Here is a 13,388-nt window from a genome sequence, read left to right on the forward strand (position 1 = left end):
CCAATTTATTTGAGCATGAGCTTTCGTGAGCTACATCTTTAAAAAAAGGGAAGAAGGAGGATCCTGGGAACTACAGGCCAATCAGCCTCACCTCAGTCCCTGGAAAAATCATGGAGCAGGTCCTCAAGGAATCAATTCTGAAGCACTTAGAGGAGGGAAAGTGATCAGGAACAGTCAGCATGGATTCACCAAGGGCAAGTCATGCCTGACTAATCTAATTGCTTTCTATGACGAGATAACTGGTTCTGTGGATGAAGGGAAAGCAGTGGACGTGTTGTTCCTTGACTTTAGCAAAGCTTTTGACACCATCTCCCACAGTATTCTTGCCAGCAAGTTAAAGAAGTATGGGCTGGATGAATGGACTATAAGGTGGGTAGAAAGTTGGCTAGATTGTCGGGCTCAACAGGTAGTGATCAATGGCTCCATGTCTAGTTGGCAGCCAGTATCAAGTGGAATGCCCCAAGGGTCAGTCTTGGGGCCGGTTTTGTTCAATATCTTCATAAATGATCTGGAGGATGGTGTGGATTGCACCCTCAGCAAGTTTGCAGATGACACTAAACTGGGAGGAGAGGTAGATACTCTGGAGGGTAGGGATAGGATACAGAAGGACCTAGACAAATTGGAGGATTGGGCCAAAAGAAATCTGATGAGGTTCAACAAGGACAAGTGCAGAGTCCTGCACTTAGGACGGAAGAATCCCATGTACCGCTACAGACTAGGGACCGAATGGCTCGGCAGCAGTTCTGCAGAAAAGGACCTGGGGTGACAGTGGACGAGGAGCTGGATATGAGTCAACAGTGTGACCTTGTTACCAAGAAGGCCAATGGCATTTTGGGATGTATAAGTAGGGGCATTGCCAGAAGATCGAGGGATGTGATCGTTCCCCTCTATTCGACACTGGTGAGGCCTCATCTGGACTACTGTGTCCAGTTTTGGGCCCCACACTACAAGAAAGATGTGGAAAAATTGGAAAGAGTCCAGCGGAGGGCAACAAAAGTGATTAGGGGACTGGAACACATGACTTATGAGGAGAGGCTGAGGGAACTGGGGATGTTTCGTCTACGGAAGAGAAGAATGAGGGGGGATTTGATAGCTGCTTTCAACTACCTGAAAGGGGGTTCCAAAGAGGATGGCTCTAGACTGTTCTCAGTGGTAGCAGATGACAGAATAAGGAGTAATGGTCTCAAGTTGCAGTGGGGGAGGTTTAGGTTGGATATTAGGAAAAACTTTTTCACTAGGAGGGTGGTGAAACACTGGAATGCGTTACCTAGGGAGGTGGTAGAATCTCCTTCCTTAGAAGTTTTTAAGGTCAGGCTTGACAAAGCCCTGGCTGGGATGATTTAATTGAGGATTGGTTCTGCTTTGAGTAGGGGGTTGGACTGGATGACCTCCTGAGGTCCCTTCCAACCCTGATATTCTATGATTCTATGATTCTAAAACAGCACAGTAGACATAAAATTTCCCCCCAAGGAGTTCAGTCACAAATGGAATTAATACATTATTGTTTAACGAGCATCATCAGCATGGAAGCATGTCCTCTGGAACAATGGCCGAAGCATGAAGAGGCATATAAATCATTAGCGCATCTGGAATGTAAATATCTTGCAATGCCAGCTACAACAGTGCCATGCGAACACCTGTTCTCACTTAATTATAATTAAGAAGTGGGCAGCATTACCTCTGGGAAATATAAACAAGCTTGTTTCTCTTAGTGATTGGCTGAAGAAGAAGTAGGTCTGAGTGGACTTGTAGGCTCTAAAGTTTTACATTATTTTGTTCTTGAGTGTAATTATATAACAAAAAAACTACATTTCTAATTTGCACTTCCATGATAAAGAGAGTGCACTACATACTTGTAGTAAGTTAATTGAAAAATACTATTTTGTTTTTTACAGTGGAAATATTTATAATATAAAGTGAGCACTGTCCACTTTGTATTCTGTGTTGTAATAGAAAATTTATATATTTGAAAATGTAGAAAAACATCCAAAAATATTTAATGAATTTCAATTGGTATTCTGTTGTTTAACAATGCGATTAAAACTGTGGTTAATCACAATTTTTTTAATCTCAATTAATTTTTGAGTTACTCGTGTGAGTTAGCTGATTAATTGACAGCTCTATTATTTACAAATACTTTGACTCAATTTTGCATACCACTTGTGCAACCTCTGATGTGAAACTGAAATATTTCTATTTGATGTTTAGTGAATAAGGTAGCAAATTTTCTCTACAGGAATTATTTTACTTGAGGGAAATTTTCTTATTTTCTGTGCCACTGTAGAAATGCAAACAATAATTGCTTTTCTAAGGCATTCTTAATCCCACTATGCATCTAGGTAGGTAACCAATATATTTTTAAAATTAATCTTAGACTATAGACCCTTAGCACTCAACCTGCACTGGAAAAAGTTTGTACTGTGTCAGAATTACCTTGTAGCTTGCACATGCAATTCCTTTTTCTCAACAACACTCCTTGTTCAAAGACTATGCAAATGCAAGTGATTTTTAATAGTACTTTGGAAATGTTTCTTGTTTAAATTTTGGCACAAGGATTCATTAATTTAATGTAACTAGATGCAATTATCAGACAAAATAAATACTATCCTTTGGTTTGAACCGAGTATAGTCTTTGCTACTGTTGTGTGCATATCCTGCTAGATGATTATAGTGACATCATATAACTGACTGCAGTGGGTATTTTTCCATTTGTCCGCAAAACTTGATCGAAATTTTAAATTGAAGTATCACTAGAAAATGCATTGAAGAGATAGAATGGACTTCAGCAACTAAGAGGAGGGATGTTTGCATTTCACATTTCAGGTGCGTTGTCTGGAAAGTCACATCGATTCCTTGGAGAAGTTATGGTCCACAGCCAAAGATTTTGCAAGTATAAAGGGTAAGCAAATAACCATGGTGCAGGTAATCTTCTTTCCCAAAAATCAACAATCAATTTTAGCAACAAAAAAAGTGCCGTAGTTTGCATTTATTTTGTCATTGTTAATCGAAATCCTGGAGTTCTTACCATTTTTACTCATGCAAAACTCCAATTGACTTCAAGGGATTTTTGACATAACAGGGACTCAGTAAGAACATCAGGATTTCAACCTTTAACTCCCGCATCCCCTGAAAGAATGGTGTATTTTTCCCAAAAGAAAAACTGAAATATTAGTTATACAATAATGTCCTTAAAACACAGTACAATGTGAGCATCAGTAGATAAAAGAGTAGGATAAAGTATTTTATAGCACCAGCCCCAGTATTTAAAAGGTAGATGTTTCTTACTGAGGGACAAACGGTAGGATTTTCAAAAGTACCTAAGTGACTTTGGAAAACAAATCGCAGTCACTGGGACAACTTCTCAGTCACACACAAACTGTCCCTGACTGCCCTCTAAACAAGCACATATTGATAATGCTACAGATTGTAGCCAGCCTCTGCAAGGAGAGATGGGAGGGTACAAAGAATATTTCCTATGCATACTGCCTGAGCAGTCCACAGCTGCATTTCTTGAGTATTTCTGAGTGTACGGACTGCTTCTGGCTAGTGCTTCTAGTGACATCACCAACCAAAATAAGGGTGGTTGGAAGGCAGTGAGATCACAGTTCCATTCCACTCAGTAATAGCCAGGTTAGACAGGGCTGACTTCAAAGGGTGGTGTGTTGCTCCCTGTACACCCGGAAGCTCTGGGAAGCATTGGGTTACCATGTCTTCCAGAGGATCAGCTGGGGCAGCTTATCTCCACAACCTCTATAATGCAGGCTTATTATATGAAGATACAAGCGAGACTTTAATGTACACTTGTATTCAGGATAGCTGAAGCCTCTTCTAACAGCCACATCAATGTTATAATTTGTTTTGTAGTTCATCTCTAAAGTTTCCCTACCACATATTATGCATATACCACAGTGCAGTATTCTCCTGTTTACCACCCTGTAGCTGATGTAGGTATGGCAAATTACACTTACACTCAGAATGCAGTGTCATAACCCAGATTTGTATGAATAGTCTCAGCATCAGATATATGATATACTGTACTCGGTTTGGCAATTTTTGTGAAATGTAGGGACACACTGGAGTTGCCAAATGTTAAATAGTAGTGTCTGTGTAGAAGTTTTCATTTATGTTTCAGTGTAACAGCCATATTTCAGTGTAACAGGCTACATTGACTGTTAATTTGGGCCCAATATGCAAGTATATTACATTGCAAATACCACTTAAAACAAAGTGCAACATGGGCTCCTATTCTACTGCATCATGAAGCATCCATTTCACAAAACTTCATCTGTTTACATCATGCTGCACTGACTTGCATCAAGCCAGGAATTCATAAGTGTAAATTTTCACATTTTCTCCCCTTTGTATAGGTGCAAAGTAAAACCACAGATTTGCTCTTGTATATTGTACATGAAGTTTGCTGGCTCAGATAAGTATTTGGTCTCTGTCAGATTATGGTGCAAACCAGATGGTTTAGAGCCACTGAAACTCAGATTTGCTTCTGCAATCCGTTCTTCAAACAATAGAAGTAAAAGTATGGGCATCTAAACAGATGCAATGTACCTCTATACGTGTGCCTACCTATACCAATGCTATACATTTCCAGAGTTACTTTGAATTTAGCCAGGCACACCATACTACAGCCCAAAAGAATTGTGTGGCTAAGGCCCAGACAACACTTAATAAAGTAGGAGTTTATGGTATGTGTGTATTATAAGGCCCTGACCCTTCAAGATCCTTGTGTACTCCTGGAACACATCTGAGATCCACCTGAGTCTTGGCCCAGTAGGGACATTTTTAACAAAGTTCATATTTTTTTTAGTTTCTTTATAAAAGTGGAGTGAAAAATATAATAATGCTTTAATTGAAAATGCAGTATGTTCATCAGAAGAGAATCGCTTGGGTTGTGTCCATTACTAATAGACATATATCTTGTTTTACTATTTAACACACTCTAGAGTCTCCGTACATACAGTGGTGTGATGTGTGAACTGATGAAGTTCCATATAGCAGATGGTTAAGACACTGGATATAAATAAAAGAAAGAACATGTTACACTTCATTTTAAGTGACAGTTCTAGTGTACTGTATTTAAATTGTAGGTACTAAAATCAAAGCAATGAGCAACATGGCAAACGCACTGCAGAACATAAATTGTTACATGTAACATGTTACACTTCATTTTAATTAGGCTCTCGATTCAGACCCTTCCTTACTTTGAGTAGACTGAGCATATAAATATGGTGCAGTGTTTAGCACACACTAGATCTGAGTGCGCAATGACCTGGGTAACTGTAGGTCAGTTAGCCTGTCATGAGTCTCAGGAAAAATAATGGAAAGCTTATACAGAATTCAATTAATAAGGAATTAAAGCACCGGTTTTAGGGGAAACAGGTATTATCAAACAAATATAATGTTGTTCTTTGAGATAAAAAATTTGTTTGATAAAGATAATTAAGTAGATGTAATATACTTAGACTTTTATAAGGCATTTGACTCAGTACCCTATGACAGTCTCATGAAAAAAATAGCACTATACAATATCAATAAAGTGCATATCAAAGAATTAAGCAATTAGCAATTAAGAATTTGACAAATCTCAAAAATAGTCATCAATGGAGAGTCATCAAATAAGGTTTCTAGAGGGGTTCTGAAGGGATCAGTACCAGGCTCAGTGCTGATCAACATTTTATTAATGATATGCATTGAAGATAAAATCATCCCTAATAAAATCTGGAGGTGCCACAGACATTGATGAAGGTGGGGCAATCCTACAGAGAGATCAAGATCGCTTGGTAAATTGAACCTATAGTTCTAATACAGCCAAATGCAAAGTTATCCTTTTAGGAAAAAGGAATGGAGGCCATACCTACAGAATGGGCTATTGTACCCTGGAAAGAAGTAATGCTGAAAAAGATCTAGGGGTCATAGTGGACAGGCAATGCAACAGGAGCTTCCAGGGCAGTGCTGCAGTAAAAGGGGTTAATGTGATCCTTGGATGTATAAATAGGGAAGTGATGAGTAGGGTTAAGGATATGACACTGGACTGGAATACTACATAAAGATCTGGTGCCCTCATTTTTAAAAGGATGTTGAAAACTTGGAGAAGGTGCAGAAAAGAGCTACAAAAAATGATTTTAGGGGTAGAGAAAATGCCTTATGATTAGAGATTTAAAGTGCTCAATCTGTGTAATTTTTTTAATAAAACAGATTACTTGATTACAGTGGATAAATACCTTCATGGGGAGAAAATATTGGGTACTGAAGGGCTCTTTAATCTAGCAGAGGAAGGCATAACAAGAACCAGTGGTTGGAAGCAAAAGCCAGACAAATTTGAATATGAAATAAGACACCATATTTTTTAACAGCGAGGGTGATTAACCATTTGAAGAAACTACCAAGGGAAGTGGTGGGTTCTCCATCTCATGATGTCTTCAGATCAAGACTGGATGCCTTTCTGGAATATATGTTTCAGCCAAACACAGACACAAGTTATTGGATTCAGTACAGGGGAAACTGAGAAAATGTAAGGACCTCTGATATACAAGAAGTCAGACTAGATGATCTGGACTTAAACTGTATGAATCTATGGATATGGTGCTTGGAATACATTGTAAATACATTTCCTATATGTATTCATGACAAGTATATCAAGCAATCAAATTAATTATAGCATACTTCTATTAAGGAGTTATTCTTTTATTTGCATGTGCAGCAAAAAAAATCTGGAAAAACAGCAGAACAGTCATAAAACAAAGGGAGGAAAGAGAGCAATGAATACATTTTTTATAATGTCACACATACCTATGCACCATGCACTGATAGATAAATTATTGGTAAATATGAGAAGCATCTGACCAAGAACAAAAATGCCAAATTAATAATGCATCTTATTCCATTTATTCCTAGTCAAGATATGTATACCAGATACAGATGTTTTAAATATGAATTTACTGCTGGCGTAAGGTTCTAGATGGACATTACTGGAGACTGCAGTCTTCTTTTGTGGCTTGATCTTGAGCAAGACTAGCTATGTGTCTCTCCTGTTTACTAGTAGTTGCAGATAGTCAACGCTTCTCAGGGTCAGACCCATTGTCCATAGAATTAGTTCTCCATGGGCAATGACATTGCAGGCTTTATCACCCTGCCTGTACGCAAATGTATTCCTTTTCTAGCCAGGAGGAGCACATTAAGGGGTGTAAGAATGCAAGTTAGTTTTCTTGTCCATTCATACCTTGACCTCTCCTGAGATGGTCAAGAACAACAATAATAATAAATATTTAGCAGTTGTATAATATTTTTATAGCCTAATCATCAGAGGTGGGTGCAAATGTGTTTTAACCTGGGTGGACCAGATGCAACCAATTTATGCTGCTCATGAGGGTGCTGTGACAGCCAGCGAACACCAGGTCACTGGTAAATGTTATCCATGCTCCTGTGCCAAAAGTTGGGAAGGAGTAACAACTAACTACCAGGTTTCAGAGTAACAGCCGTGTTAGTCTGTATTCGCAAAAAGAAAAGGAGTACTTGTGGCACCTTAGAGACTAACCAATTTATTTGAGCATAAGCTTTCGTGAGCTACAGCTCACTTCATCGGACGCATACTGTGGAAAGTGTAAAAGATCTTTTATACACACACAAAGCATGAAAAAATACCTCCCCCCACCCCACTCTCCTACTGGCAATAGCTTATCTAAAGTGATCACTCTCCTTACAATGTGTATGATAATCAAGTTGGGCCATTTGCAGCACAAATCCAGGTCTTCCCCACCCCCACCCCCCACACAAACCCACTCTCCTGCTGGTAATAGCCTATCTAAAGTGACCACTCTCCTCACAATGTGCATGACAATCAAGGTGGGCCATTTCCAGCACAAATCCAGAGTTTAACAAGAACGGCTGGGGGCGGTGGGGGAGGGGGGGTTCCTCAGACGTTCTTGTTAAACCCTGGATCTGTGCTGCAAATGGCCCACCCCGACCACCACACACATTGCAAGGAGAGTGGCCACCCCAGACAAGCCACCACCAGCAGGAGAGTGGGTCCCCCCCCAGACGTTCTTGTTGGACCCTGGATTTGTGCTGGAGATGACCCACCTTGATTGTCATGCACATTGTGGGGAGGGTGGTCACTTTGGATGGGCTGTTGCCAGCGGGAGAGTGGGTTTGTGGGGGGGGGGGGTGAGAGGACCTGGATTTGTGCTGGAAATGGCCCAACTTGATTGTCATACACATTGTAAGGAGAGTGATCACTTTAGATAAGCTATTACCAGCAGGAGAGTGGGGTGGGGGGAGGTATTTTTTCATGCTTTGTGTGTATAAAAGATCTTTTACACTTTCCACATCCGATGAAGTGAGCTGTAGCTCATGAAAGCTTATGCTCAGATAAATTGGTTAGTCTCTAAGGTGCCACAAGTACTCCTTTTCTTTTAACTAACTACCATTAGGTCTAACCCACCAGAATATTCTCCCACACTACGATAATCCTCTATCAGCTGCTTTCAGCAGTTCTACATCAGCAGTGCAGCCCAAAGCAGCAGCCCGGGATCTGACCTTATCTTTTCAAAGTTCTGTATAAATAATAGCTAAGGCTTCCATTTGTGATGGTGGCAAGTATCTACTAGGAACTGGATTGATATTACAATTCGTTCCTCATAGCCCATTGAGCATCTATTCAATGGTCATAAATCTGGGTCAATACTGAGCTGTTCTGGAACTGAACCAGTGAGAGAAGAGTAAATAGCTCCATATACCATTGCCAGATAATGCACTTTCAATCAGGTTCATACAACTGGAATATTGTATTTATAGCTAACGTTCAGGGATTTTTTTTTTAAAATGTCTATTGTTAATACACTACTTAGAAGCAAAGAACCATGAAAAATATGACAAACTTTCAGAATCTGTATAAAGCCTAATGGATGATTCAGGGTAAAATGTATGGGATGGTACTTCGTGGGCACTGAATTAATATAGAGAACAGAAGTTACTACAAGTCCATTTTACTCACATAGTTAAGCTTTCTTAAAGCTGCTGGAAAAAAGATTCACATGATATATACACGTTCAATGCTTCCAGCTAAAACCTGTCATTTCCCTGTATGTGGAACAAGGACAGGATATAACGCTTAGTACTTTCAACTCATCAAACTCATTCTGCTCCTAGTTCAACATAGTAAATCAAGAATAAAACAACTGGGCCTTATTGTGCTCCCATTAATATCACTTTACCTAGAACAGGTTTGAGACCATTACCATTAGTGGAGTTGCTCTGAATTTACGCTGATGCAACTGAGAGCTGAGTTGGTCTAATTGTGTTTAAAACTTCAGCACTTTGGAAACAGAAGTGAAGAAGTTCTTATAAAGAGTGAAAAGATGAGTGCATATACAGAGCAGGTGCATTTTGCCTATTTGTAGGCATTTTACAGCACATACACAATATTATAGCCACTGAGAAATGATCGGTTTCAGAGTAACAGCTGTGTTAGTCTGTATTCGCAAAAAGAAAAGGAGTACTTGTGGCACCTTAGAGACTAACCAATTTATTAGAGCATAAGCTTTCGTGAGCTACAGCTCACTTCCTCAGAAAGCTTATGCTCTAATAAATTGGTTAGTCTCTAAGGTGCCACAAGTACTCCTTTTCTTTTTGAGAAATGATCATGCATTTTAATAAAGTAAAGTAATAATACTTTGCCCTTGCATCAAATATTTCATGCACAGGTGGCCAAATCACTTTACCTGGGTTGAAGACTGTGCACCCTTTTTGAATATACAGTGGTTGGTTGCTTTTCCTTTGGCTGCATTAGATTATAGTAGCAAAATGGAGTTTATAGTAATGAAACACCAGAATATTAGACAAATTATAGTGCCCCTTGCAAATGAGTTTCCTCAGACCTAAGATACATATGTGTGAACCTCAAAGATCAGGAAATAGCTGCTGATATTACAATAAGTTATGCTCATTAAATAAAATCATACTCTCATGTAAACCCTTTTCCTTCTGAGAGTTATGCTCAGATTTCAGACCCTCCCTTACAGCACATATGATTATTTGACCTGCAGGTTATATTATCCCTGAGGTTTTGTCAAAGGGGGGGTATGGTGGAGCAGAGGGGAAAGTACAAATGAGTCCAGATATTTTTCTGAACCTGTTTTGTCAAAGGTTCTTGTCACCCTTGTCACTTGTTTGAACTACAGATGGTCAGAGCAGCAACAACCTATCATCATGGAACTCACGGGAGAATACCAATACCTATTGTAATCCCTTAAAGACATCCAACAGATACTGAATAGCTACAGTATTATTTACATCTCACCAGATAAGGGACACAGAGAGAGAAATGCTTGTCTTACTTTCTATTTTTTTGCTCCCAGAATGCTGCATGCTGTCACAATCCTGTCCCTTTTTCTTTCATGGGGATACTAGTTAACTGGTTTCCTTCGAATTCTGCCAGTTGCAGTAAAATTGTACTTAATAAGATTGGCTTGGAAGACGATGTCCTCACAGTTCCTAAAGGCCCAAAATAGACTATTGTTAGTGGTTTGAACATATCCTAGAAATGTTAACATTTTGGAAAGTTTATTAAAGCCAACCTAGGGGATAGGAAAAGCAATATAGTTCAGGTGTTTTAATCGCTTCAGCAACTTTCAAAATCCCATTGTTAGCACATAAGTTTAAGAGTGTGAAGTTGACCATCAAATGTCAAACTACTCTGAACAGAATTTTCCATTTGACTTTTTTTCTTTTTTGTATCTATAAATAGCCTCTCCTTGGCTTTGGATGAAAAGGTTAAGAGTCAGAGGAAAGGCGAGTACAGTATGTGCTTAGAAGAGCGCAGTGGTTATTTTGTTGCCTAGGAAAATCATAACTACAGGTAGGTGTACAGCATTCTGCCTGTGCACTTTAAAATTGGCTTCAAATTGTATGTTATCTGACTTGTCAATTACCCGTTAAAAGTCTGTGGTGGAACATGCTCTTAACTCACTAGACTAAATTATAGCTATTAAATCCCCTCTCCCATCTTCCCTCTCCAGGCTAATTAGAAAATCTTTCTTTTTACATTACCCCTTTTGTCTGGTGCTCCCATCATCGTCAGAAAACTCAAGACACTTTCACCTTGACTTCATCTCTCTCTTTTCTTGTAATAGTCATATCTGCCTGGCCTCAGGAGTTTGGCCTGAGGCTTTGTGAGGATTTCTCAAACTATTAGAATGAGTAACTGTGACGTTATTTGATTAAAATATGGTCATGTAGATCATTGTTTCTATCACTGTTATATAATTGCAACAAATCTTGTACAAAGTATGTCAAGTAAGATGTCTATGAAAAAGTTATGATTTGCTGAATATGATTATGCTATTTGTATGCATGTACCATTTTTAAATCTGAAGTTATGAATACTAACTCTGTACCTGTATTTCAAATGTTTGCTCATATGGTAACACTCACAAGGTATTTAGCCTGCACATCATGAAGGAACTATTCATGTTAAATGGCCCATCAAAGAACACTTAACTCACAATGGACCATGGAAGACACCTGTCTACACTTAATGGACTTTCCTGAGAATGTTCTAACTAGAGTATGGGTAATGGCCTCTGCTCTGACTAAGCAAAGCCTGCATGGACATGTGACTTGCCCATGTGACTCCAAACACCACCTTGTTACCTGTAATTTTCCACAAACTAGAACAATGGGTTTCCCTTCACTTGGCAAAAGCTATATAAGGCTCTGGAAAATGTTAATTTTGCCTCTTTCCTGCTCAAACCTCTGGACTATGAACTTATACTAATGGGAGCATTCTAACCAATGGATTGAGGACCTTCCAATGATTTGGAAGCAACCAGAGATTTAACAAGCCAACAGTCTATTCCATCACTGCTACAAGCCTGATCCAAGAACTTTGCAATTATTGTATGTATTTGATTCCTTTAACCAATTTTAACTCTCACCTTTCTTTCTTCTTTTTAAATAAATCTCTAGATATTAGATACTAAAGGATAAGCAACAGCATGATTATTGGGTAAGATCTGAGTTTTATAGGGACCTGGATATGTGGCGGGTCCTTTAGGATAGAAGAACCCTTTTTTTGATGTAACTGGTTTTAAATAACCCCTCATCATTAAGTCCAGTTTCTGGGTGTTGAATCCAGGACTGAAATACCCAAAGAGGCTGCATTTCTGACCTCTTGTTAGCCACTGAAGTGAGACAGAAGTTTACTTTTGTTGCTGGTTTGGTATATCTCAAGGAAGAATAACCACCAGCTTTGGGGTGTGTCTGCCCTTTTTCCCAGCAGCTTGTTCTGAATTTGGTAATCTCAGTTGTAACCCATGGAGGCAGGGTTACACTAACTCCAAAATCTCAGGACTCACATTGAACCAGTTTTCATGGTTGCCACACGTGCCATACTGATAGTCATTGTAAAACTGAAAGTGAAGTTGAATGGGACAGAGATGATGGAATTGTTCTGGTGCTCCAATTAGAAAAAAAATAGTCATAATTATTCTCATGTGATAGGAGATATAACATCAGAATGGAATGTAAATCAGCAGGAGCACTGGCAGGCAGAGGGTCCATATGACCCATCAAGCCTTGTCTATCATCCTCTACTTATCTGAATGGTAGCTGCTCATAAACAAGAAAGTGAGGGGAGAATTACATCTCAAAAGAGGAAGCCAAGAAAAATAATCTAATCCAGCAGTTTCCCAAACTTTATTGGTTCACATAACACTTCTTAAAAAATTGTTGTGAGGTGAATTGATGGAACATCAAGCTCTTGTACACATATCAGAGTTTGGGAACTCCTGGTCCAGACACTCGCTGACCTTCATCTAAAGAGTTAATATGCAAGTCAAAAGAGTGGTCCAGGTAGCATTAAAAGGACCCCAATAAGTGGAATCTGAGAATTTAGTTCATCCCTTCCCAGCAATGTAGAATTGTTCCCTTCCATATGTCCACCATTCCCTTGTCAAATCTTGCTGTAATCGATTCAAGGAAATGTGGCTTCCAACCCTTCCACTGGAAAACTACTGCATTCCCAAAGCCGATAGGACTCATCAGGGCATTATATTCATGATGCTTACACTCAGTTTGCCTTTACTTATTTTCATGTCATTAATCCTAGTTTTACAGTGCTGGCAAATTCTAATTAATTCCTTTCACCCTTTTGTGTTTATGTCCTTCAAATGATATAAATGGCTTTCACATCCCCACATAGTCTTTAATGGGCAGAATTCATACTATTTAGCTCATTTGATTTTCCTAGATACTATAAATCCAGTGTCACCAAGCCACTACTCCTTTCTAGTGTTCTCCCACCAGTTTTTAAACAAATCATTATAATGCAGGTGTACTGGGAGCTCATGACTAGCTAGTCGTGAAGAAATGTCTACAGC

Source organism: Lepidochelys kempii, chromosome 7, assembly GCF_965140285.1.
Source record: "Lepidochelys kempii isolate rLepKem1 chromosome 7, rLepKem1.hap1, whole genome shotgun sequence".
Classification (NCBI taxonomy): domain Eukaryota; kingdom Metazoa; phylum Chordata; order Testudines; family Cheloniidae; genus Lepidochelys; species Lepidochelys kempii.